The following is a 16,031-nucleotide window of genomic DNA, read 5'->3' on the forward strand; positions in this document are numbered from 1 at the left end:
AATAAATGGAGGCAATCCTTGACAACATCAGTTTGATATGATTTCTATTTATCTGTGTTGATTTTGTAGGATTGTGTTGTGTATTGATGGTAAACAGAAGACTGTGACCTTGAACCTGAAGATCTGTGATAAAGACTGTACTTTGAGGCCATTTACTCTTACTGTACTATAAAACTCAGATGTACTACAAATCTAAGTAAGTACTCAGTAACAATGTAAGACTGTGCTTTAGATAAAGTTTATCTAGAATCTATATACATTCAAACTTAAAACAGATATTAAAAGATATAATAAACAAACAGAATAACGTTCAATCAGACACAAACAACCACAAATCTACAGTGTCAATACACAGGTTAGTCACACATCACAAACACTGCTGGAATTAACACACAGACCTGTAATTAACACACAGAACTGTAATTAATACACAGAACTGTAATTAACAGTGTTTAGATGTGTAATTGACATTTTTTTTGGTAGATATAATTAACACTGTTTAATATCTGTAATCTACACAGAGCTGTAATTAACACTGTGTTGGTAGATGTAATTAACAGTGTTGAGATGTGTAATTAACACTGTGTTTATAATAGATATTGAATTTTCTTCACTTTAGCAGTGACAAATTCAGCCACAAAGAGGTTGTCTCTGATGTCCACACATAAACCGCGAGGATAGCGTAAACCACAGTGAATGTAACGGAGGAACTGTCCGTCCTGATCTAGGATGTGGATACAGTAATGTATCCAGTCTGCTGTCAGGATGTGACTCTGGCTGTCTGTAGTGATGCCGACTGGAGTAAATGATTGCTCGGTATTAGAGGGATGACCAGTGTATCTAAAGCGGAGTTTTCCTGACTGATTGACCACCACTACTGCTTCAGCTGACCAGTCCGCCACACAGATATCCAGGTTCCTGTTCTCACTGATGTATTTATGGTTATAATCAGATGAATAGAGAGGACGACCCTGATCATCAAACTGAATGCTTTGTGTCTCTGTGGAGCCAGAGTAACGCACAACTTTGGATTGTGTTTCATCATCACTGATCATGGTAACCAGGAGGTCATCAGAGGTGGTACTGCAGACAGAGAGAGGTCTCCACCCCTGTAGTGTGATCAGGGTCTGTATCTGTTTATTCTTAACAATGTTTATAGTGTTATCATGATAGTCAGTATAAACAAGATCTCCGTCCCGTGTCACTGCTATGTCCCGCGGTGAGTTCCCTGACTCGGTTTGTATTGATGTCAGTAGTTTACTCTGGAGGTTGAGGAACTGCATGATTTTGTTACCCGCGAGGTTGAGGAGCTTCATGGTTTCGTTATCTCCACATGTCCAGACTTGATCTTCATTGAGACAGCTAACACTGCCTAGTCCGTATCCATACCTAGTGTCTATGGTGGCGGTGAGGCGCGGTTCATCAAGCAATGGTTTGACTGGAGGAGATGATACAGCTTCTGGTGACTTCATTGGTTTGACTGGAGGAGAAGATACAGCTTCTTGTGACTTCATTGTGTCGCCATGTTCTTCTGTGTTAATGGATAATGGTGACAGAGAACCAAACATTTCACGGAGCTGGTCTGTGTTTATTTTCTGAGGAGAGAAAGTCGGTAATGTAACTCGGACTTAAGGAGGCAATCTTCTGAACTCGTTATTCCTAGAGTTGTAGGTAGAGATTAGAGAGATATCATTGGAGTCTAATATTGCCTTCAGGTTTAGAATGATTTGTTTGAGTTCAGTAATACTGTGTTTGATTTCATCTGTGTTTTTATCTAAGGCAGCCATATGCTTAGTTTTCATCTCCGCAATGTCGGATTTCCGTTGGTTGACAATGGCGGTGATCTCTCGGTGCCAGATTTCTTCTTGTTGGTCGGCAGCTTTGTCAATTTCTCGTAATGCGTTTTTAACTCAGTTTTCTCAGCTTGGACATTGGATGCCATTTCTTCATAGCGGGGATAAACTCTGGTCTCTAGTTCCTCCAAATCGTTTTGCAATCCTTGTATTTTAGAGCCGAGTTTTTCTAGAATATCTGATATTTTGTGACCTCTGTGTTTATCTGAGGAGATGCAGGTAGAACAGACAGGAACGTCACAATTCTCGCAGTAAAGTTCACACTGTTTGTCGGCATGTGTCGGGCATTCTGGGTAATTAGGGGTAGACTTTTTTTTGTTTAAAAGGCACAACGTTGTGTCTTTTAGACGAATCCAAAAGATGTTTTCCTACACAGTTAGTACAGAGATTGATTTGACAAAGTTCACAGTGACACTGTAGGGGGGAAGTTTCACAGGAGTCACACAGCAGGACGTCCTGGCCACTGCGCCGGGGGTGCAGCATTTTTGCTTTCTGTGTCACGGCGCTTTCACTAAAAGAAATTATTATCGATTGAATGACATGAAATAAACTCTTTAAATAAACTATTTAATTGTGAATTTCAGTTGACAAGTTACATGTAACAGGTTAAACAAATTATACACTAGCATGACGCCGGGATCGTTAAATATACCCCCCCCCCCCCCATTCTAAAATTCAAGATAATACAACAATCATTGTAAGAAAAATTATTTTACCTATTTATTTGATCATTCAAAAAATTATATTGTGCATCCATAACAATTTGGTGACACTGCAGTGTGTATATAATTTTGTCTCACCTAAAAATCCAACATGGCTTCCGTGATTGTTCGACTTTCAGTGTAGTCCCGTGCTTTACTATCTGTTCGCGTGATCAATTCTACATATATACTACGGAAGGCGATAGCCGGCAGAATATAAAATCAACACAAATTTTACTGGCGGCTATCATTTATTTCATATATGGTGGCTGCCAATTCAAAAATCAATTTACTTCATACTGCTTAGTAATTTTTTTTTTTTACAAGAGTTTAGAGTTGTTCATAGACACCAGCATCGTTTTTCTGGGAAGGGGGGAGGGAGGAAGGAGGAGGAGGAGAACTTCTCTTCTAAAATTGCTGACAAGCAGAAACGAAACTTGCCCAAACTTCATATTTTTAAATTTTAGGGAGGGAAAGGGGCTAGGATGTCTCAGTTCGTCCTTTAAATTGATCAGTCCATTCAAGGTACCATCCTAACCACTCATTACTACATCCGAACGACTCATTACTACACCCTAACCACTCATTACTACATCCTAACCAGTCATTACTACACCTAACCACTCATTACTACATCCTAACCACTCATTACTACACCTAGCCACTCATTACTACATCCTAACCACTCATTACTACATCCTAACCACTCATTACTACATCCTAACAACTCATTACTACACCCTAACCACACATTACTACATCCTAACCACTCATTACTACATCCTAACCACTCATTACTACATCATAACCACTCATTACTACATCCGAACGACTCATTACTACATCCTAACCACTGATTACTACATCCTAACCACTCATTACTACATCCTAACCACTCATTACTACACCCTAACCACACATTACTACATCCAAACCACTCATTACTACATCCTAACCACTCATTACTACATCCCAACCACTCATTACTACATCCGAACCACACATTACTACATCCTAACCACTCATTACTACATCCTAGGCACTCATTACTACATCCTAGGCACTCATTACTACATCCTAACCACTCATTGCTACATACTAACCACTCGTTACTACATCCTAACCACACATTACTACATCCGAACGACTCATTACTACATCCTAACCACTCATTACTCCATCCTAACCACTCATTACTACATCCTAACCACTCATTACTACATCCTAACCACTCATTACTACATCCTAACCACTCATTACTACATCCTAACTACTCATTACTACACCTAGCCACTCATTACTACATCCTAACCACTCATTACTACATCCTAACTACTCATTACTACACCTAACCACTCATTACTACATCCTAGGCACTCATTACTACATCCTAACCACTCATTACTACATCCTAACCACTCATTACTACATCCTAACCACTCATTACTACATCCTAACCACTCATTACTACATCCTAACCACTCATTACTACACCCTAACCACTCATTACTACATCCTAACCACACATTACTACATCTTAACCACTCATTACTACACCTAGCCACTCATTACTACATCCTAACCACTCGTTACTACATCTTAACCACTCGTTACTACACCCTAACCACTCATTACTACCACCAAAAGCGGGAGGTGGGGAGCCAATCCATCAATATCTTATCTTCCGCTGAAAATAACTTAATTTGGAAAAATAAAGAGAATATTGTCAGAAAAGTAGGGGGTGGGGTGGTTCTACATACCTGACACGTTGGTACATGTATATTAAGTACAGTTGTTATCAATGACGGTGTAATTTAGTAGCACAAATGATGATGCTCATAAAACTCATTTGTACCCCTTTCATTTTTGGAGAGAGAGAGAGAGAGAGAGAGAGAGAGAGAGAGAGAGAGAGAGAATGAGAGAGAGAATTACTGGCAATTGTCTGATAAATTGAGTGGCGGCCGCCTGTTAAATTTATATGAATTCTAAACACTGGTATGATGTATACATAAAGTGAACTAATTTCACGATGAAAAGTACATAAAATTTCAATATTTTCTTTCAAGATTTTCTCGGGATCGTTACTTTTTTTCTCTGGTTTTGTTCAAATCTGAAAAATATAGCGTTATTTTATTTCATTTTCCTTTATATGATTGATTGTTTTGATGTTTTCCGCCACACTCAACAATTTTTCAGTTATCTGGTGGCGCCCAGTTTTTATTGGTGGAAGACAGAACCCAGATACAATGTACCTGGGAAGAGACCACCAACCTTCCGAAAGTAAACTGGGAAACTCTCACTTACTAAATTTTGTAACGTTTTCCCCAATGACGGTCTAAGAGGGATAACTCACAGTATTTTCCGTCTCCGTGAGAAATAAAGGTTATGGTTTATTCAAAGTTTAAAAATCCACGTAAGCACAGCACATTAGATAAATATAATTTTAAAAAAATAAAATAAAAAATAAATAGATAAAATAAAAATGATAAATAAATTTAAAAAAAACAACAACAAAAATCTCCTAACAGCAGAACGTATCCACATATAAAACAGACTGACCCACTAACTGAAGTTACTCTAAATCCATTGTTCTCGTAGAGTAATGCAATGTAAACAAATACCCATTGCTCAACTGGGGCAATGATTTGTGAACAATGTACTGTTACGTAAATTATTGCTACATTTGTCTAATATAATTTTCCCCAAAGGAAATGTTTCTTCAATTCTTTAGTCGCACATTTAAAATTTATAAACGAATAACGTTTATAATTTTCATAAATATTTTTTTTTAATTTAAAAAGCTTACAACGTCTAAATGATCAAAATATAGGGCTCACGGCGGGTGTGACGGGAGGACAGGAGATGCTTACTACCAGGCACCTGATTCCACCTCTGGTGTGTTCAGGATGCTCTTAATTTTGTATTCTTTACAGGAATTACGAGATTAATCACTGTTCGTTATCTTCACTTCGTTCCGGGAAACATTATTATCCGATTTTTACTGCACCTGGGACAGTATTGTTTTCATCGTGCTCTGAATTTGTCTTTTCGAGAATAAATGAATTGTTATTGCATTATCATTGACTTGTCTTCACATTAATCCAAACGAGGTAAAGACAGATTTATATTGTTTGCTACGGAAGTGAGAATTCGACTCGGGTGTGACGAGGGTTAACCCCCCCCCCCCCCCTTGCAAGCCAGTAGTGTGGTATAGAGGTACATGCATGTCTACCTGCCGAAAGGTTATTGTACACTGATGAAAAATGTTTAGGTCACATTTCAAATCTTCTTATACACAACTGTACATCTGTAACAGAAACTAAATGCATACTCATGTAGAGCAGGAAGCCTCTACCTAAATGACCGTGGCTAAACGTCATTTGGATACAACCATTCCTACGCAGGATATAATCGTGTTTTTAACGCAGAGTACAACCAACCCTTAAGGCAATTTACCATGGAGAGTGTAGATGTCCGTGAGGAGGGGTTACAAAGTGGCCCATAGTTTTCTTTAGACAAGACAATTCTTAAGAATTATATAGCCTATCAGGTGAAGCAATGAATTCTGGTTCGAATGATATATAGCATTCGGTCAGATCCCCTACCATTTGCTCAAATATTTCAACACAGTTAGAAAATTTCGTGTAATTTGGTCTCTGTCGTTCGTTTCCTTCATATTCTTAGAAAACAGAAAAGTCCACCTAAAATTCAATTACAGCAGTGAAAAGACAACTTCATTACAAATATACACGGGCACTGGAAGTTAATGTAAATATATAGTATGTGCATGTATAAATACATGCACAAACTATATATTTACAATAACTTCCAGTGCCCGTGCAAATATAAGATAAGATAAGATAAATTTATTCCAATTTTGGGCCCAGAGGGCATAACAGTAAGACAGTTTATAAAGAAGGAAATTCAAAAAAGAAAGAAAGTTTACAACATTAACTACAGGTTACATAGACTGCAAACTGCATGTGGATGCAGCATGTTGGGGAAACAAGTACATACATATATGAATTGCTAATCATGTATATATACAAGTAGATGGACAGTATCAGTATTATACTAATATATGAATAATAAACTATAATGATTTTTGCAGTTTTAAAGCATCACTTCTTTTTCTGAAAGCTTGCACTAAATATTCACTCAATTTGACAATTACTGGTTTGTCTTCATTAATCATCAACCAAGTAAATTTGTCCTTATTTGTTAGATAGATAAATTTTTTGTTGAGCTTGTATATACCCTTAAAAACATTTTTCTCTCTTCAACATAGAATGGACAATCAGTAAGGAAATTAAATTCAATCTTCAACACAATTAAGGTTACATAATTCACATATTCTTTTGTTTCTTTCTAAAGAAATCTTCTGGCCAGAATTGGTTTTTGTAAATTCATATCTTCCTCTTTCAATTCGAAGGTCATGTGCACTAATTCGAAATCTACATAGTTCAAGTTTGTTCAAATTATGACCTCCCGGGGTATGATGGGGCCACAATAAGGGATCAAAGTTTTACATACAAATATATAGGAAACATCTTTAAAAATCTTCTTCTCAAGAACCACTGATCCAGGAAAGCTGAGGTTTACATGAAAGCTTTCTGACATAATGCAGATTCAAGTTTGTTAAAATCATGGCCTCCCGGGGTATGATGGGGCCACAATAGGGGATCAAAGGGGATCAAAGTTTTACATAGAAATATATAGGAAAAATCTTTAAAAATCTTCTCAAGAACCACTGAGCCAGAAAAGCTGATATTTACATGAAAGCTTTCTGACATAGTGAAGATTTAAGTTTGTTCAAATCATGGCCCCCGGGGATTGGATGGGGCCACAATAGGGGATCGAAGTTTACATACAAATATATAGGGAAACTCTTTAAAAATCTTCTTCTCAAGAACCACTGATCCAGAAAAGTTGATATTTACATGAAAGCTTCCTGACATAGTGCAGATTCAGGTTTGGTAAAATCATGGCCCCCGGTGTACGATAAGGCCACAATAGGGGAACAAAGTTTTGCATATAAATGCATGTATAATGGGGAAATCTTTAAAAATCTTTTTCTCAAGGACCACTGAGCCAGAAAAGCTGATATTTACATAAAAGCTTTCTGACATGGTGCAGATTCAGGTTTGTTCAAATGATACCCCCACCCCGGGGGGTACGATGTGGCCACACTAGGGGAACAAAGTTTTACATACAAATATATAGCAAAAATCTTTTAAAATCTTCATCCCAAGAACCACTGAGTCAGAAAACTGATATATACATGAAAACTTCCTGATCTAGTTCAGATTCAAGTTTGTTCAAATTATGACCTCCCGGGGTATGATGGGGCCACAATAGGGGATCAAAAGTTTACATACAAATATATAGGAAACATCTTTAAAAATCTTCTTCTCAAGAATCACTGATCCAGAAAAGCTGATATTTACATGAAATCATCCTGACATAGTGCAGATTCAGGTTTATTAAAATCATGCCCCCCGGGGGTATGATAGGGCCACAATAGGGGATCAAAGCTTTACATACAAATAGATAGGGAAAATTTTGAAAAATATTCTCAAGAACCACTGATCCAGAAAAGCTGATATTTACATGAAAGCTTCCTGACATAGTGCAGATTTAAGTTTGTTCAAATCATGCCCTCCGGGGGGTAGGATGGGGACACAATAGAGGATCAAAATTTTGCATACAAATATATAGGGAAAATCTTCTTCTCAAAAACCGCTGAGCCAGAAAAAGTGATATTTTCATGAAAGCTTCCTAACATAGTGCAGATTTACGTTTGTTCCAATCATGACCCCCGGGGTTGGATGGGGCCACAGTTTTACATACAAATATACATTGTATAGGGAAAATCTTTAAAAAATTTCTTCTCAAGAACCACTGAGCCAGAAAAGCTGATATTTACATGAAAACTTTCTTTCTGACATAGTGCAGATTCAAGTTTGTAAAAAATCATGGCCTCCAGGGGTAGGTTGGGGGCCACAATAGGGACTAAGGTTTTACATGCAAATATATATGGAAAGTCTTCAGATATGGGCCAATATGACTTAAGTGAGCGATGTGGCCCAAGGGCCTCTTGCTCTAAATATGCATTTAGTTTTTATGCTGTATTAAAAACCTTTAAAGAAGTATTTCAAGTGATAAAGACAATAATCACTATAATAGTTTTAGCTCCACCCTGGAACCAAAGTCTTTCCCCATAGGATCATGGAATTTACAATATTGGTATAAAAAGATTTACTACTCCTTTTCAATATCTATTTAGTTTCAATTTACTATCAATAACATTAAAGAAAACATTAATATTTAAATGTTCTACTACAAACAGTTATATATACCAAGTTTGGCCCTGCCCAGCACCTCTACCCCCGGGGATCATGAACCAATTTTGATAGAGGCTCCCCTGCTCTACATCACCATGCATTTAGTTTTTCTTAAAGATATGCAGTTGTAGAGAAGAATTTTGAAAATTGGACAATTTTTTACCTACCCCAGGGTACAGGAGTCCTGAAATTTAAAATTTATCTCCACCTTGTCCCAAATATGCTTCATACCAAATTTTAAAATAATTGGAATGGTAATTATCAAGAAGTTATAAATGTTCTATTGTTTACACATTTAATAACTGACCAATTTGACCCCACCGCGATACATACGTACCAAACCTCTGACCTCTAGGATCATGAAATTTACAATTTTGGTAAAGGTTCTGACCTAGTGCGGAACCAAACTCTGTATATATAATGTATACATGTGTAAAACATTTAAAAACATCATGAAATTTACAATTTTGGCCTTCTTGCTCTGCATCACTATTTATTCAGTTTTTCTTACACATGTGCAACTGTAGAGAAGTGAAAAAAATGGTCAAATTTAGGCAATTTTTTTTGCCCCACCCCTAAGGCCGTGGGAATTCAGAAGTCCTGAAATTCACAATTTTGTCCCAAATATGCTTCATGCCAAATTTGAAAAGAATTGGAATGGTGATTATCAAGAAGGTAGAAATGTTTAATCACTGACCATTTTGGTCCCACCTTCATATCAAAACCACTACCCCTGGGATCATGAAATTTACGATATTGATAAAGGGCTATGTTCACATTCTAAATATCCATTTAGTATCAATGACATTAAAGAAGATGTTTTTAAATGTTTTACACATATATTACATTATATATTATACTGTTCAGGGCCGTAAATTAACCTTCAATTTGGAGGAGGCAGGAAATTAGGCGGGGGTCTGGGGGCCGCCCAGGCCCCCAGACGCTGAGCACATTTTGTGCACACTGAACACGTTTCGTGCAAAATCCTTGATTCTAGGGCCTTCTAAGATGTTACTTGACTAACTCATTCTAAAAGAAAGATTTGGAATGCTTTTTAAGGGAGGTATCATGTTCTTAGTTATTGGAAACAACATAAATTCTAATGAACTTTAAATTTTAATTTTTGTTTTGGCTCAAAAGTTGGAGGAGGCAGCTGCCTCCTCCGCCTCCATGTAATTTACGGCCCTGCTGTTTGGTCTGACGTCAAAACCTCTATCCTGGGAATCGTGAATTTACAATTTTGGTAGGGGCCTTTCTGCTCTACATTACTATGCATATAGTTTTTCTTACACATGTGCAGTTGTAAAGAAGAAATTTTTTGAAAATTGGTCAGTGTTTCCTCCGCCCCTTAGGCCCTTGGCATACAGGGGTCCAAAAATTTACAATTTATGTCTCAAATATGCTTCATACCAAATTTGAAAAGAATCGGAAAGATAGTTAAGAAGAAGTCAAAAATGTTCAATTGTTAAAGTAGCTCTCATTTTGGTGTCGAAAATGTGGGTTTCAAAATTGTGATTTACTATTTCAGTGACAGAAAGAATAAGGTTTCTATACTTTTATCAATATCTGTGTTAGTAAACCTATCCAGAGGCTCTGAACGAAGTTTAAAAATTACATTATTGTATTTCCGTACAAACATTTATTTCCATATAATGCTATATATTCAAATGAACCGAAATCTTTTATTTTGATAAAATCTTGAACTTAGTTTTAATTTTATCAATGACTATAGTTAAATTCTTGACAATTCAGTTTGATATGATTTCTATTTATCTGTTTTGATTTTGTAGGACTGTCTAACTGTTGTGATGTTATTGATGATAAACAGAAGACTGTGACCTTGAACCTGGAGTTCTGTGAAGAAGAATGGATTTTGAGGCCATTTACTCTCACTGTACTATAAAACTCAGATGTACTACAAATCTAAATAAGTACTCAGTAATAATGTAAGATCAGAAGTACTACAAATCTAAGTACTCAGTAATAATGTAAGATCAGATGTACTAAAAACCTAAGTACTCAGTAATAATGTAAGATCAGATGTACTACAAATATAAGTACTCAGTAATAATGTAAGATCAGATGTACTACAAATGTAAGTACTCAGTAATAATGTAAGATCAGATGTACTACAAATCTAAGTTCTCGGTAATAATGTAAGATCAGGTGTACTACAAATCTAAGTACTCAGTCATAATGTAAGATCAGATGTACTACAAATCTAAGTACTCAGTAATAATGTAAGATCAGATGTACTACAAATTTAAGTATTCAGTAATAATGTAAGATCAGATGTACTATAAATCTAATTAAGTACTCAGTAATAATGTAAGATCAGATGTACTACAAATCTAAGTAAGTACTCAGTAATAATGTAAGATCAGATGTTCTACAATCTAAGTACTCAGTAATAATGTAAGATCAGATGTACTACAAATCTAAGTATTCAGTAATAATGTAAGATCAGATGTACTACAAATCTAAGTACTCAGTAATAATGTAAGATCAGATGTACCACAAATCTAAGTACTCAGTAATAATGTAAGATCAGATGTACTACAAATCAAAGTAAGTACTCAGTAATAATGTAAGATCAGATGTACTACAAATCTAAGTACTCAGTAATAATGTAAGATCAGATGTACTACAAATCTAAGTATTCAGTAATATTGTAAGATCAGATGTACTACAAATCTAAGTACCCAGTAATAATGTAAGATCAGATGTACTACAAATCTAAGTAAGTACTCAGTAATAATGTAAGATCAGATGTACTACAAATGTAAGTACTCAGTAATAATGTAAGATCAGATGTACTACAAATCTAAGTATTCAGTAATAATGTAAGATCAGATGTACTACAAATCTAAGTACTCAGTAATAATGTAAGATCAGATGTACTACAAATCTAAATGTTTATCTAGAATCTATATACATTCAAACATAAAGCAGATATTAAAAGATATAATAAACAAACAGAATAATGTTCAATCAGACACAAACAACCACAAATCTACTGTGTCAATACACAGGTTAGTTACACATCACAATCACTGCTGTAATTAACACACAGAACTGTAATTAACACACAGAGCTGTAATTAACACAAAGAACTGTAATTAACACAAAGAACTGTAATTAACACAAAGAACTGTAATTGACAGTGTTTAGATGTGTAATTGACCATTTTTGTAAATGTAATTAACACTGTTTAATAGCTGTAATCTACAGAGCTGTACTTAACACTGTTTAATATATTTAATCTACACAGAGCTATAATTAACATGGTGTTGGTAGATATAATTAACAGTGTTAAGATGTGTAATTAACACTGTCTTCATAGATATTGGATTTTCTTCACTTTAGCAGTGAAATACTCGGCCACAAAGAGGTTGTCTCTGATGTCCACACATAAACCATATGGACGGTGTAAATCACAGTGAATGTAACGGAGGAACTGTCCGTCCTGATCTAGGATGTGGATACGGTTATTGTAACGGTCTGCTGTCAGGATGTGACTCTGGCTGTCTGTAGTGAGGCCGACTGGAGTAAATGATTGCTCGGTATTAGAGGGATGAGCAGTGTATCTAAATCGGAGTTTTCCTGACTGATTGACCACCACTACTGCTTTAGCTGACTGGTCAGCCACACAGATATCCAGGTTCCTGTTTTCACTGATGTATTTAGTGTAAGGATCAGATGAATAGAGAGGACGACCCTGATCATCGAACTGAATGCTTTGTGTCTCTGTGGAGCCAGAGTAACGCACAACTTTGTATTGTGTATGATCATCACTGATCATGGTGACCAGGAGATCATCGGAGGTGGTGCTGCAGACAAAAAGAGGTACCCACCCCTGTAGTGTGATCATGGTCTGTATCTGTTTATTCTTAACTAGGTTTACAGTGTGTTTTATATAGTCAGTATAAACAAGATCTCCGTCCCGTGTCACTGCTATGTCCTCTGGTGATTTCCCTGACTCGGTTTGTATTGATGTCAGTAGTTTACTCTGGAGGTTGAGGAACTGCATGATTTTGTTACCCGCGAGGTTGAGGAGCTTCATGGTTTTGTTATTCCCACACGTCCAGATTTGTTCTTCATTGAGATATCTAACACTGCGTAGATATTCATACCCAGTGTCTGTGGTGAAGGTGAGTCGGGGTTCATCAAGCAGTGGTTTGACTGGAGGAGATGATACAGCTTCTGGTGACTTCATTGTGTCGCCATGTTCTTCTGTGTTAATGGATAATGGTGACAGAGAACCAAACATTTCACGGAGCTGGTCTGTGTTTATTTTCTGAGGAGAGAAACTTGGTAACATAACTCGGACTTTAGGAGGCAATCTTCTGAACTCGTTATTCCTAGATTTGTAGGTAGAGATTAGAGAGATATCATTGGATTCTAATATTGCCTTCAGGTTTAGAATGATTTGTTTGAGTTCAGTAATACTGTGCGTGATTTCATCTGTGTTTTTATCTAAGGCAGCCATATGTTTAGTTTTCATCTCCGCAATGTAAGCTTTCCGTTGGTTGACAATGGCGGTGATCTCTCGGTGCCAGATTTCTTCTTGTTGGTCAACAGTTGTTGTCAATTTCTTGTAATGCGTTTTTAACTCGGTTTTCTTAGTTTGGACATTGGACGCCATTTCTTCATATCGGGGATAAATTCTGGTCTGGAGGTCTACTAAATCATTTTGTAATCCTTGCGTTTTAGAGCCGAGTTTTTCTAAAATATCCGATATTTTGTGACCTCTGTGTTTATCCGTAGTGACGCAGTTAATGCAGACAGGAACGTCACATTCCTCGCAGTAAACTTCACAGTGTTTGTCGGCATGTGTCGGGCATTCTGGGTAGTTAGGGGTAGACTGTTTTTGTTTAAAGGGCACAACGTTGTGTCGTTTTGACGAATCCAAGAGATGTTTTCCTACACAGTTAGTACAGAGATTGATTTGACAAAGTTCACAGAGACACTGTAGGGGGAAAGTTTCACAGGAGTCACACAGCAGGACGTCCTGGACACTGCGCCGGGGCTGCAGCATTTTTGCTTTCTGGGTTGTCACTAAAAGAAATTAATTTTAGGATCAAGTTATCGATTGAATGACATGATATAAAATAAACTTTTAAAATAAATTATTTAGATGTGAATTTCAATAATCAAGTTACATGTAACAGGTTAAAACAATTTACATACTAGAATGACGCCAGGATCGTTAAATATACCCTTCCCCCTGAATTCTAAAATTCACTGAGATAATACAACCATCATTGTAAGCAAAAGTACTGTTTTACCGATGCGTTTGATCATTCAATAAATTATATTGTGTATTCAAAACAATGTGGTGACACTGCAATGTGTATATAATTTTGTCTCACCTAAAAATCCAACATGGCTTCCGTGATTGTTCGACCTTCCGTGTAATCCCGTGCTTGAAATATCTGTTCACGTGATCAATTCCACATATATACTATGGAAGAAGGTAGCCGGCAGAATATAAAATCAACACAGATTTTACTGGCGACTATAATTTATTTCATATATGGCGGCTGCCAATTTACGTACTGCTGAGTTATTTATTTATTTATTTTTTTACAAGAGTTTAGAGTCATTCATAGATACCAGCATCGTTGAAATTGTTGACAAGCAGAAACGAAACTTGAGCCCAAACTTCATATTTTTAAATTTGAGGGAGGGGAAGGGGTGGGATGTCTCGGTGCGTCCTTTAAATTCATCAGTTCATTCAAGCTTACATCCTAACCACTCATTACTACATCCTAACCACTCATTACTACACATCCTAACCAATCATTACTACATCCTAACCACTCATTAATACATCCTAACCACTCATTAATACATCCTAACCACTCATTACTACATCCTAACCACTCATTACTACACATCCTAACCACTCATTACTACATCCTAACCACACATTACTACATCGTAACCACTCATTACTACATCCTAACCACTCATTACTACATCATAACTACTCAATACTACACCCTAACCACTCATTACTACATCTAACCATTCATTACTACATCTAACCACCCATTGCTAGATCCTAACCACTCATTACTAGATCCTAACCACTCATTACTACATCTAACCATTCATTACTATATCCTAACCACTCATTACTACATCTTAACCACTCGTTACTAGATCCTAACCACTCATTACTACATCCCAACCACTCATTACTACATCGCAACCACTCATTACTACATCCTAATCACTCATTACTACATTCTAACCACTCATTACTACACCTAACCCCTCATTACTACATCCTAACCACTCATTACTACATCCTAACCACTCATTACTACATCCTAACCACTCATTACTACATCCTAACCACTCATTACTACATACTAACCACTCATTATTACACATCATAGCTACTCAATACTACACCCTAACCACTCGTTACTACATCTAACCATTCATTACTACATACTAACCACTCATTATTACACATCATAACTACTCAATACTACACCCTAACCACTCGTTACTACATCTAACCATTCATTACTACATCTAACCACCCATTGCTAGATCCTAACCACTCATTACTACATCCTAACCACTCGTTACTAGATCCTAACCACTCATTACTACATCTAACCATTCATTACTATATCCTAACCACTCATTACTACATCCTAACCACTCGTTACTAGATCCTAACCACTCATTACTACATCCCAACCACTCATTACTACATCGCAACCACTCATTACTACATCCTAATCACTCATTACTACATTCTAACCACTCATTACTACACCTAACCCCTCATTACTACATCCTAACCACTCATTACTACATCCTAACCACTCATTACTACACCTAACCACTCATTACTACATCTTAACCACTCATTACTACACCCTAACCACTCATTACTACATCCTAACCACTCATTACTACATCCTAACCACTCATTACTACATCCTAACCACTCATTAATACATCGTAACCACTCATTACTACATCCTAACCACTCATTACTACATCCTAACCACTCATTACTACACCCTAACCACTCATTACTACATCCTAACCACTCATTATTACACCTAACCACTCATTACTACATCCTAGCCACTCATTACTACACA

The 16,031-nt window shown here is 36.7% G+C and overlaps 1 pseudogene; it reads right to left on the bottom strand.

Annotated features, from left to right (window-relative positions):
* Positions 1–224: 224 nt before the first annotated feature.
* LOC125656513 (uncharacterized) lies at positions 225–14,611 on the bottom strand (annotated as a pseudogene).
* Positions 14,612–16,031: the final 1,420 nt, after the last annotated feature.

This window comes from Ostrea edulis, chromosome 7 (assembly GCF_947568905.1).
Source record: "Ostrea edulis chromosome 7, xbOstEdul1.1, whole genome shotgun sequence".
Lineage (NCBI taxonomy): Eukaryota > Metazoa > Mollusca > Bivalvia > Ostreida > Ostreidae > Ostrea > Ostrea edulis.